This window comes from Lissotriton vulgaris, chromosome 3_1, assembly GCF_964263255.1.
Source record: "Lissotriton vulgaris chromosome 3_1, aLisVul1.2, whole genome shotgun sequence".
Taxonomy (NCBI): Eukaryota; Metazoa; Chordata; class Amphibia; order Caudata; family Salamandridae; genus Lissotriton; species Lissotriton vulgaris.
Window position 1 is genome coordinate 1,981,593,972 of NC_141689.1, and position 12,858 is coordinate 1,981,606,829.

The window sequence follows — 12,858 nt, forward strand, 5'->3', positions numbered from 1 at the left end:
GGGGAGCAAAAAAATGATGGATTTAGGCCCAGATCTCAGTACTGGGGTGAATGTATGACATTGTTCTGCATTCTGTCCATCAACTGTTGTTTTTGCATTTGTCACCCCGAGTGGGATGGGTATGCTCAGAATTGAGTCCCGTGCTCTCCATGCCACTGGAATCAAGCTATACTGGCTGATGAGGGCTGAAATCCATAAACCAGTCCTAGGATACTTGTTACCAGTCCAGGGAGGACCTTTGTATGGAATTTCGGGCTGAACTGTTCCCATGGGGCACAGGGTCAAGACTGATTTGCATATGGCTGGGTTCAAACTGTAATGGCATAGTGAGCAAAAAAATGATGGATTTACTCCCAGACGTGTATGCTCAGATGTGAGTCCCTTACTATCAATACCACTTGAATCAAGCTATCCTGGCTGATGAGGTCTGAATCCCGAAACCGGTCATAAGATGCTATTTTCCAGTCCAGGGAGGAACTGGCTTGGTAGTTCGGGCTGGACTGTTATCATAGGGCAAAGTGTCAAGACTGATTTGCATATGGCTGGGTTCAAACTGTAATGGCATGGTGAGCAAAAAAACTATGGATTTAATCCCAGATCTCTTTACTGGGGTGAATGTATGACGTTGTTCAGCATTCAGTCCATCAACTGTTGTTTTTGCTTTTGTCACCCCGAGTGGGACGAGTATGCTCAGACGTGAGTCCCGTGCTCTCCATGCCACTGGAATCAAGCTATCCTGGCTGATGAGGGCTAAAAGCCCGAAACAGGTCCTAGGATGCTTGTTTCCAGTCTAGTGAGGACCTGGCTTTGCAGTTCGGGCTGGACTGTTCCCATGGGGCACAGAGTCAATACTGATTTGCTTATGGCTTGGTTCAAACTGGAATGGCATGGTGAGCAAAAAAACTATCGATTTAGGACCAGATCTCTGTACTGGGGTGAATGTAGTATGACATTGTTCTCTATTATGTCCATCAACTGTTGTTTTTGCATTTGTCACACCGAGTGGGACGGGTATGCTCAGACATGAGTCACGCGCTCTCCATGCCACTGGAATCAAGCTATCCTGGCTGTTGGGGGCTGAAGCCTGTAACCGGTCCTAGGATGCTTGATTCCAGTCTAGGGAGGACCTGGCTTGGCAGTACGGGCTGGACTGTTCCCATGGGGCACAGAGTCAATACTGATTTGCTTATGGCTGGGTTCAAACTGGAATGGCATGGTGAGCAAAAAAACGATCGATTTAGGCCCTGATCTCTGTACTGGGGTGAATGTATGACATTGTTCTCTATTATGTCCATCAACTGTTGTTTTTGAATTTGTTACCCCGAGGGAGACGGGTATGCTCAGACGTGAGTCCCATGCTCTCCATGACTCTGGAATCAAGCTATCCTGGCAGATGAGGGCTGAAACCCCAAAACTGGAATGAATTGTTTCCATTCCAGGGAGGACCTACCATGGCAGTTTGGGCTGGACTGTTCCCTTGGGGCACAGAGTCAAGACTGATTTGTATATAGCTGGGTTCAAACTCGCATGGCATGGAGAGCAGAAAAATGATGGATTTAGGCCTCAATCTCTGTACTGGGGTGAATGTATGACATTGTTCTGCATTATGTCCTTCAACTGTTGTTTTTGAATTTGTTACCCCGAGGGAGATGGGTATGCTCAGACGTAAGTCCGTGCTCTCCTAGCCACTGGAATAAAGCTATCCTGGCTGATGAGGGCTAAAAGCCCGAAACGGGTCCTAGGATGCATGTTTCCAGTCCAGGGAGGACCTGGCTTGGCAGTTCGGGCTGGACTGTTCCCATGGGGCACAGGGACAAGACTGATATGCATATGGCTGGGTTCAAACTGGAACGGCATGGTGAGCAAAAAAACAAATGATTAAGGCCCAGATCTCTGTGGTGGGGTGAATGTATGACATTGTTCTCCATTCTGTCCATCAACTGTTGTTTTTGCATTCGTCACCACGAGTGCGACGGGTATGCTCAGACGTGAGCCCCAGTCCAGGGAGTATCTGGCTTGGCAATTCGGGCTGCACTGTTCCCATGGGGAACAGGGTCAAGACTGATTTGCATATGACTGGGTTCAAACTGGAATGGCATGGGGAGCAAAAAAATGATGGATTTAGGCCCAGATCTCAGTACTGGGGTGAATGTATGACATTGTTCTGCATTCTGTCCATCAACTGTTGTTTTTGCATTTGTCACCCCGAGTGGGATGGGTATGCTCAGAATTGAGTCCCGTGCTCTCCATGCCACTGGAATCAAGCTATTCTGGCTGATGAGGGCTGAAATCCATAAACCAGTCCTAGGATACTTGTTACCAGTCCAGGGAGGACGTTTGTATGGAATTTCGGGATGAACTGTTCCCATGGGGCACAGGGTCAAGACTGATTTGGATATGGCTGGGTTCAAACTGTAATGGCATAGTGAGCAAAAAAATGATGGATTTACTCCCAGACGTGTATGCTCAGATGTGAGTCCCTTACTATCAATACCACTTGAATCAAGGTATCCTGGCTGATGAGGTCTGAATCCCGAAACCGGTCATAAGATGCTATTTTCCAGTGCAGGGAGGAACTGGCTTGGTAGTTCAGGCTGGACTGTTATCATGGGGCACAGTGTCAAGACTGATTTGCATATGGCTGGGTTCAAACTGGAATGGCATGGTGAGCAAAAAAAAACTATGGATTTAATCCCAGATCTCTTTACTGGGGTGAATGTATGACGTTGTTCAGCATTCTGTCCATCAACTGTTGTTTTTGCTTTTGTCACCCCGAGTGGGACGAGTATGCTCAGACGTGAGTCCCGTGCTCTCCATGCCACTGGAATCAAGCTATCCTGGCTGATGAGGGCTAAAAGCCCGAAACAGGTCCTAGGATGCTTGTTTCCAGTCCAGTGAGGACCTGGCTTTGCAGTTCGGGCTGGACTGTTCCCATGGGGCACAGAGTCAATACTGATTTGCTTATGGCTTGGTTCAAATTGGAATGGCATGGTGAGCAAAAAAACGATCGATTTAGGCCCAGATCTCTGTACTGGGGTGAATGTAGTATGACATTGTTCTCTCTTATGTCCATCAACTGCTGTTTTTGCATTTGTCACCCCGAGTGGGACGGGTATGCTCAGACATGAGTCACGCGCTCTCCATGCCACTGGAATCAAGCTATCCTGGCTGTTGAGGGCTGAAGCCTGTAACCGGTCCTAGGATGCTTGATTCCAGTCTAGGGAGAACCTGGCTTGGCAGTCCGGGCTGGACTGTTCCCATGGGGCACAGAGTCAATACTGATTTGCTTATGGCTGGGTTCAAACTGGAATGGCATGGTGAACAAAAAAACGATCGATTTAGGCCCTGATCTCTGTACTGGGGTGAATGTATGACATTGTTCTCTATTATGTCCATCAACTGTTGTTTTTGAATTTGTTAACCCGAGGGAGACGGGTATGCTCAGACGTGAGTCCCATGCTCTCCATGACACTGGAATCAAGCTATCCTGGCAGATGAGGGCTGAAACCCCAAAACTGGAATGAATTGTTTCCATTCCAGGGAGGACCTGCCATGGCAGTTTGGGCTGGAGTGTTCCCTTGGGGCACAGAGTCAAGACTGATTTGTATATGGCTGGGTTCAAACTCGCATGGCATGGAGAGCAGAAAAATGATGGATTTAGGCCTCGATCTCTGTACTGGTGTGAATGTATGACATTGTTCTGCATTATGTCCTTCAACTGTTGTTTTTGAATTTGTTACCCCGAGGGAGACGGTTATGCTCAGACGTATGATCGTGCTCTCCTAGCCACTGGAATAAAGCTATCCTGGCTGATGAGGGCTGAAAGCCCGAAACGGGTCCTAGGATGCATGTTTCCAGTCCAGGGAGGACCTGGCTTGGCACTTTGGGCTGGACTGTTCCCATGGGGCACAGGGACAAGACTGATTTGCATATGGCTGGGTTCAAACTGGAACGGCATGGTGAGCAAAAAAACAAATGATTAAGGCCCAGATCTCTGTGGTGGGGTGAATGTATGACATTGTTCTCCATTCTGTCCATCAACTGTTGTTTTTGCATTCGTCACCACGAGTGGGATGGGTATGCTCAGAATTGAGTCCCGTGCTCTCCATGCCACTGGAATCAAGCTATTCTGGCTGATGAGGGCTGAAATCCATAAACCAGTCCTAGGATACTTGTTACCAGTTCAGGGAGGACCTTTGTATGAAATTTCGGGCTGAACTGTTCCCATGGGGCACAGGGTCAAGACTGATTTGCATATGGCTGGGTTCAAACTGTAATGGCATAGTGAGAAAAAAAATTATGGATTTACTCCCAGACGTGTATGCTCAGATGTGAGTCCCTTACTATCAATACCACTTGAATCAAGCTATCCTGGCTGATGAGGTCTGAATCCCGAAACCGGTCATAAGATGCTATTTTCCAGTCCAGGGAGGAACTGGCTTGGTAGTTCGGGCTGGACTGTTTTCATGGGGCAAAGTGTCAAGACTGATTTGCATATGGCTGGGTTCAAACTGGAATGGCATGGTGAGCAAAAAAAACTATGGATTTAATCCCAGATCTCTCTACTGGGGTGAATGTATGACGTTGTTCAGCATTCAGTCCATCAACTGTTGTTTTTGCTTTTGTCACCCCGAGTGGGACGAGTATGCTCAGACGTGAGTCCCGTGCTCTCCATGCCACTGGAATCAAGCTATCCTGGCTGATGAGGGCTAAAAGCCCGAAACAGGTCCTAGGATGCTTGTTTCCAGTCCAGTGAGGACCTGGCTTTGCAGTTCGGGTTGGACTGTTCCCATGGGGCACAGAGTCAATACTGATTTGCTTATTGCTTGGTTCAAACTGGAATGGCATGGTGAGCAAAAAAACTATCGATTTAGGCCCAGATCTCTGTACTGGGGTGAATGTAGTATGACATTGTTCTCTATTATGTCCATCAACTGTTGTTTTTGCATTTGTCACCCCGAGTGGGACGGGTATGCTCAGTCATGAGTCACGCACTCTCCATGCCACTGGAATCAAGCTATCCTGGCTGTTGAGGGCTGAAGCCTGTAACCGGTCCTAGGATGCTTGATTCCAGTCTAGGGAGGACCTGGCTTGGCAGTACGGGCTGGACTGTTTCCATGGGGCACAGAGTCAATACTGATTTGCTTATGGCTGGGTTCAAACTGGAATGGCATGGTGAGCAAAAAAACGATCGATTTAGGCCCTGATCTCTGTACTGGGGTGAATGTATGACATTGTTCTCTATTATGTCCATCAACTGTTGTTTTTGAATTTGTTACCCCGAGGGAGACGGGTATGCTCAGACGTGAGTCCCATGCTCTCCATGACACTGGAATCAAGCTATCCTGGCAGATGAGGGCTGAAACCCCAAAACTGGAATGAATTGTTTCCATTCCAGGGAGGACCTGCCATGGCAGTTTGGGCTGGACTGTTCCCTTGGGGCACAGAGTCAAGACTGATTTGTATATGGCTGGGTTCAAACTCGCATGGCATGGAGAGCAGAAAAATGATGGATTTAGGCCTCGATCTCTGTACTGGGGTGAATGTATGACATTGTTCTGCATTATGTCCTTCAACTGTTGTTTTTGAATTTGTTACCCCGAGGGAGACGGGTATGCTCAGACGTAAGTCCGTGCTCTCCTAGCCACTGGAATAAAGCTATCCTGGCTAATGAGGGCTGAAAGCCCGAAACGGGTCCTAGGATGCATGTTTCCAGTCCAGGGAGGACCTGGCTTGGCAGTTCGGGCTGGACTGTTCCCATGGGGCACAGGGACAAGACTGATTTGCATATGGCTGGGTTCAAACTGGAACGGCATGGTGAGCAAAAAAACAAATGATTAAGGCCCGGATCTCTGTGGTGGGGTGAATGTATGACATCGTTCTCCATTCTGTCCATCAACTGTTGTTTTTGCATTCGTCACCACGAGTGTGACGGGTATGCTCAGACGTGAGCCCCGTGCTTTCCTTGCCACTGGAATCAAGCTATCTTGGAAAGCCTGAAAATGGTCATAGGATGCTTGTTTTCAGTCCAGGGAGTATCTGGCTTGGCAATTCGGGCTGGACTGTTCCCATGGGGAACAGGGTCAAGACTGATTTGCATATGACTGGGTTCAAACTGGAATGGCATGGGGAGCAAAAAAATGATGGATTTAGGCCCAGATCTCAGTACTGGGGTGAATGTATGACATTGTTCTGCATTCTGTCCATCAACTGTTGTTTTTGCATTTGTCACCCCGAGTGGGATGGGTATGCTCAGAATTGAGTCCCGTGCTCTCCATGCCACTGGAATCAAGCTATTCTGGCTGATGACGGTTGAAATCCATAAACCAGTCCTAGGATACTTGTTACCAGTCCAGGGAGGACCTTTGTATGGAATTTTGGGCTGAACTGTTCCCATGGGACACAGGGTCAAGACTGATTTGCATATGGCTGGGTTCAAACTGTAATGGCATAGTGAGCAAAAAAATGATGGATTTACTCCCAGACGTGTATGCTCAGATGTGAGTCCCTTACTATCAATACCACTTGAATCAAGCTATCCTGGCTGATGAGGTCTGAATCCCGAAACCGGTCATAAGATGCTATTTTCCAGTCCAGGGAGGAACTGGCTTGGTAGTTCGGGCTGGACTGTTATCATGGGGCACAGTGTCAAGACTGATTTGCATATGGCTGGGTTCAAACTGGAATGGTATGGTGAGCAAAAAAAACGATGGATTTAATCCCAGATCTCTCTACTGGGGTGAATGTATGACGTTGTTCAGCATTCTGTCCATCAACTGTTGTTTTTGCTTTTGTCACCCCGAGTGGGACGAGTATGCTCAGACGTGAGTCCCGTGCTCTCCATCCACTGGAATCAAGCTATCCTGGCTGATGAGGGCTAAAAGCCCGAAACAGGTCTTAGGATGCTTGTTTCCAACCAGTGAGGACCTGGCTTTGCAGTTCGGGCTGGACTGTTCCCATGGGGCACAGAGTCAATACTGATTTGCTTATGGCTTGGTTCAAACTGGAATGGCGTGGTGAGCGAAATAACGATCGATTTAGGCCCAGATCTCTGTACTAGGGTGAATGTAGTATGACATTGTTCTCTATTATGTCCATCAACTGTTGTTTTTGCATTTGTCACCTCGAGTGGGATAGGTATGCTCAGACATGAGTCACGCGCTCTCCATGCTACTGGAATCAAGCTATCCTGGCTGTTGAGGGCTGAAGCCTGTAACCGGTCCTAGGATGCTTGATTCCAGTCTAGGGAGGACCTGGCTTGGCAGTACGGGCTGGACTGTTCCCATGGGGCACAGAGTCAATACTGATTTGCTTATGGCTGGGTTCAAACTGGAATGGCATGGTGAGCAAAAAACGATCGATTTAGGCCCTGATCTCTGTACTGGGGTGAATGTATGACATTGTTCTCCATTCTGTCCATCAACTGTTGTTTTTGCATTTGTCACCCCGAGTGGGACAGCTATGCTCAGATGTAAGTCCTGTGCTCTCCATGCCACTGGAATCAAGCTATCCTGGCTGATGAGAGCTGAAAACCTGAAAAAGGTCCCCGGATGCTTGTTTCCAGTACAGGGAGGACCTGGCTTGGCAGTTCGGGCTGGACTGTTCCCATGGGGCACAGGGTCAAGACAGATTTTCATATGGCTGGTTTCAAACTGGAATGGCATGGTGAGCAAAAAAACGATGGATTTAGACCCAGATCTCAGTACTGGGGTGAATTTATGACATTGTTCTGCATTCTGTCCATCAACTGTTGTTTTTGCATTTGTCACCCCTAGTGGGACGGGTATGTTCAGACGGGAGTCCAGTGCTCTCCATGCAACTGGAATCAAGCTATTCTGGCTGATGAGGGCTGAAATCCATAAACCAGTCCTAGGATGCTTGTTACCAGTCCAGGGAGGACCTTTGTATGGAATTTCGGGCTGAACTGGTCCCATGGGGCACAGGATCAAGACTGATTTCCATATGGTTGGGTTCCAACTGTAATGGCATAGTGAGCAAAGAAATGATGGATTTAGTCCCAGATCTCTTTACTGGGGTGAATGTATGACCTTGTTCTGTACTCTGTCCATCAACTGTTGTTTTTGCATTTGTCACCCTGAGTGGGAGGGGTATGCTCAGATGTGAGTCCCATGCTCTCCATGCCATTGGAATTAAGCTACCCCGGCTGATGAGGGCTGAAAGCCTGAAACTAGTCCTAGGATGCTTGCTTCCAGTCCATGGAGGTCCTAGCTTGGCAGTTCGGGATGGACTGTTCCCATGGAGCAGAGGGTCAACACTGATTTGCATATGGCTGGGTTCGAACTGGAATGGAATGATGAGCAAAAAAAAGAGGGATTTAGGCCCAGATCTCTGTACTGGGGTGAAAGTATGACATTGTTCTGCATTCTGTCCATCAACTGTTGTTTTTGCATTTGTCACCCCGAGTGGGACTTGTATGCTCAGACGTGATTCCTGTGCTCTCCATGACACTGGAATCAAGCTATCCTGGCTGATGAGGGCTGAAAGCCCAAAACCAGTCCTAGGATGCTTGTTTCCAGTCTAGGGAGGGCCTGGTTTGGCTGGACTGTTCCCATGGGGCATAGTGAGCAAAATAACAATGGATTTAGGTTCAGATCTCTGTACTGGGGTGAATGAATGACATTGTTCTGCATTCTGTCCATCAACTGTTATTTTTGCATTTGTCAGCCCGAATTGTATGGGTATGCTCAGACGTGAGTCCTGTGCTCTCCATGCCTGGCTGATGAGGGCAGAAAGCCCGAAACCAGTCTTAGTATGCTTGTTTCCAGTCCAAAGAAGACCTGACTTGGCAGTTCGGGCTTCACTGTTCCCATGGGGCACAGGGTCAAGACGGATTTGCATATGTCTGGTTTCAAACTGGAATGGCATGGTGAGCAATAAAACAATGGATGTAGGCCCAGATCTCTGTACTGTGGTGAATGTATGACATTGTTCTGCATTCTGTCCATCAACTATTTTGTTTGAACTTGCCACCCCGAGTGGGATGGGTATGCTCAGACGTGAGTCCTGTGCTCTCCATGCAACTGGAATCAAGCTATTCTGGCTGATGAGGGCTGAAATCCATAGACCAGTCCTAGGATGCTTGTTACCAGTCCAGGGAGGACCTTTGTATGGAATTTCAGGCTGAACTGTTCCCATGGGGCACAGGGCCAAGACTGTTTTGCATATGGCTGGGTTCAAACTGTAATGGCATAGTGAGCAAAAAAATGATGGATTTAGTCCCAGATCTCTTTACTGGGGTATATGTATGACATTGTTCTGTACTCTGTCCATCAACTGTTGTTTTTGAATTTGTCACCCTGAGTGGGAGGGGTATGCTCAGATGTGAGTCCTGTGCTCTCCATACCACTGGAATCAAGCTATCCTGACTGATGAGGGCTGAAAGCTTGAAAGTGGTCCTAGGATGCTTGTTTCCAGTCCAGGGAGGACCTGGCTTTGCAGCGCGGGCTGGACTGTTCCCAGGGGGCACAGGGTCAAGACAGATTTTCATATGGCTGCGTTCAAACTGGAATGGCAAGGTGAGTAAAAAAAATGATGGATTTAGGCCCAGATCTCTGTACTGGGGTGAATGTATGACATTGTTCTTTATTCTGTCCAATCACTGTTGTTTTTGCATTTGTCACACTGAGTGGGACGGGTATGCTCAGATGATCGTCCTGTTCTCTCCATACCACTAGAATCAAGCGATCCTGGCTGATGAGGGCTGAAAAACCGAAATAGGTCAGAGGATGCTTGTTTCCAGTCCAGGGAGGACCTGGCTTGGCAGTTTGAGATGGACTGCACCCATGGGGCACTGGGTCAAGACTGCTTTACATATAGCTGGGTTCAAACTTGAATGGCATGGTGAGCAAAAAAAACAATGGATTTAGGCCTAGATCTCTGTACTGGGGAGAATGTATGACATTGTTCTGCATTCTGTCCATCAACTATTGTTTTTGCATTTTGTCACCCCGAGTGGGACGGGTATGCTCAGACGTGAGTCCAGTGATCTCCATGCAACTGGAATTAAGCTATTCTGGCTGATGAGGGCTGAAATCCATAAACCAGTCCTAGGATGCTTGTTACCAGTCCAGGGAGGACCTTTGTATGGAATTTTGGACTGAACTGTTCCCATGGGGCACAGGGTCAAGACTGTTTTGCATATGGCTGGGTTCAAACTGTAATGGCATAGTGAGCAAATAAATGATGGATTTAGTCCCAGATCTCTTTACTGGGGTTAATGTATGACATTGTTCTGTACTCTGTCCATCAACTGTTGTGTTTGCATTTGTCACCCTAAGTGGGAGGGGTGTGAGAGGTTGGCCTGGTATATAATGCTCACTAATTCTAGTGATCACTTTGTACCATGCCAAGCAACCCTTATGATGATTGGTTGTAAGTCAACCTTATAGACCAGTTATTCTAGTGGTAACGTGGACAAAGCAGTCTTAGGCTAAACTCTGAAAGGCATGTGAAGCCAGCTGTATTACCATACACAACCCCCTTGAATACCAAATGAAAGGACACCACACAGATATATATTGAAAATATATATTGATTTATTAACTAAAAGTATCCCCTGGACTCTTTATGAGCACAGAAGCACAAGCGTTAAACACAAGACAGTTTAAAATACACAAAAGTTGCACAATATGGATGAGCCCATGGGCCACCTAAACCATATACTAAGAAAGTGGTATAAGAGATACCAATCGGAAAGGAAACAGGCCTAGGGCCTTGGGAATCTCTGGAGCTATTCGAGATTAGCAGTGACTAAGTCGGGAAAGGCCCGCGGGACTCGGGTGCAGTGTTTAAAGTGCACGCACTCACCAATGTAAAGTCTATGGTGCATAAAAAGTACAAAGTTAGTTAGTTCCGAACCTTCGGAGTGACCTAGAATGCTGAAACTTAAGACACAGGCCCTTGAGATGTGTACCAGTGTAGGTACACCGGCGGAGCTGAGTTACCTCACCCACAGGAAGCGGGTGCACAGGGTCAAAGTAATGTCGGGTTTTGTCGGGTTTCGTCACGCTGGTCGATGGTGCTTGGAGCTGAAGATGCTGCAGGCGGCTCGATGTGAAGAGTTCCGGTGGATCCAAGGGTGGATCTGAAGTTGTGAAGACCTAAAAGCAAAAGGGACAATGTTCAAAGTCACTAGCCAGTGACTACCGTGGAACCAGATTGGAACCAGGCGATGTCGGGTGCAAACAGGCGTTGAGGTGTAGCTTCTCTCTGCAGCCACGTGGACACCGGGGGTTGAGGACGTCCAGGAGTCGGTCAAGAGCTGTCCCACGCAGGCTTCTCGCTGTTGGCAGTATCGGTGACCTGATCGAAGCAAACAGGCCTTGGCTAATGCAAGCCACGCAGGAATCAAAAAATGCTTACCACTCGGACCAGCAAGGTCAGAGCGGGGGCTCCTTTATGCAGGAGCTAGGGCACGTCTTGAGCAACCAGACCCGCAGTGTAGTTTGTCGGTATCGTTGCCAAGATGGCCGCTGACCACGTGGCTAGTGGCCGGGACGGTGCGTCAAGTGGCACAATGCAAAAGGGCCCCACGCAGATCGTAGAGATGCTGGGGGGCTGATCTTCGATGCAAGGGCTGCTCGGTGGTGGGGGTTCTCAGTCCCCAAAGCACAACATCGAGGATGCCTCGGTTGCTGCGCAGTCAGCTTTTCAAGTGTCTTCCAAGAGGTCCGGTCCCACGTCACTCGGTGCATCCACGGGTCCCTTCTTTGCAGGGACTGTGGATCGGGCTGTGAGAGGTCTGGGAGTCTGGGTCTTGTCAGGCTCTGGGCTCGGGCTCCGGCGGGAGGCGGCGGCAAAGCAGACGCCGAGTTGCTGGTTGGTGCCTGTATTCACAGGGTGGCCACTCCTAGGCCACAAGGGAGATTCTCTTCAGTCTTCTGAGCAGCAGAATGTCGAAGTCCAGTCTTCTTCTTTGTTTAAAGTTGATTTCAGGATGATCTGCTGTGCAATGGCACTGCTCCCACTCTTATTCCTAATCTGAGGGGTGGATCACCTACTAGGTCCCTCCTCTGGGAGGAACCAGGAAGGGGGGCGGTTACACCCCCTTTCCTTTGTCCAGCTCCTCGCCAGGCCTGGGTCTGGAAAGTCCCAGGACCGGTTTGGACTTGCTTATGCACGGGGACACCTTGTGTGCCCCGGGCATGTCTCAATCTATTCAGCCCTGTCCTACCCAATACACAAAACCCTGTCTGGGGTGGTGCTCGCACCTCCCAAGGCAGGAAACCCTTAGTCCAAGCCTCCCTCGCTGGAAGGACTCCCAGCAGCAGGAGGTCAGACTTGTGTCTGTGGTGGCAGCATCCATTTTGTGATGCTGAGGCTCTGGTTAACTTTAACCGGGGTTAAGGCTACACACATGTCGTGTCCCTCTAGAAGGGTGGAATGCTATCCCCGTCGACAGAACTGTCGAGGGGATAGTATTCCAATTCGTATGACACCTTACTCGACATGTTTTGATAAAGCCAAACCAAAGATAGCATATAACCGCGAGGATTATAATGCACTTAAGAGTATATGGTATGGCAATATCCCGGAACAGCTTAGGGAGTGGTTCCCGACAGCTGCAGACAGGCTCAGCTCATGCTAGAGCACCATCTCACATATTTCCAAGCACTCTGCCTCCAGGATTGATGAGGCCTTCCATAGGAGTGGCTGATAGGGACATATGTGTCCACTTTAGGGTTAGATATAGGGATACTATATCTAAGTAAGAGGTGATTACACCAACTTACCCCAGCTGAGTGATCAGCCAGTTGTGTCAAATATGGAGACCAGGCCAGAGGTGGCATAATACATGCTGCAGCCCCTGGTAGGCCCTGGAAACACCTATGCCCTGGG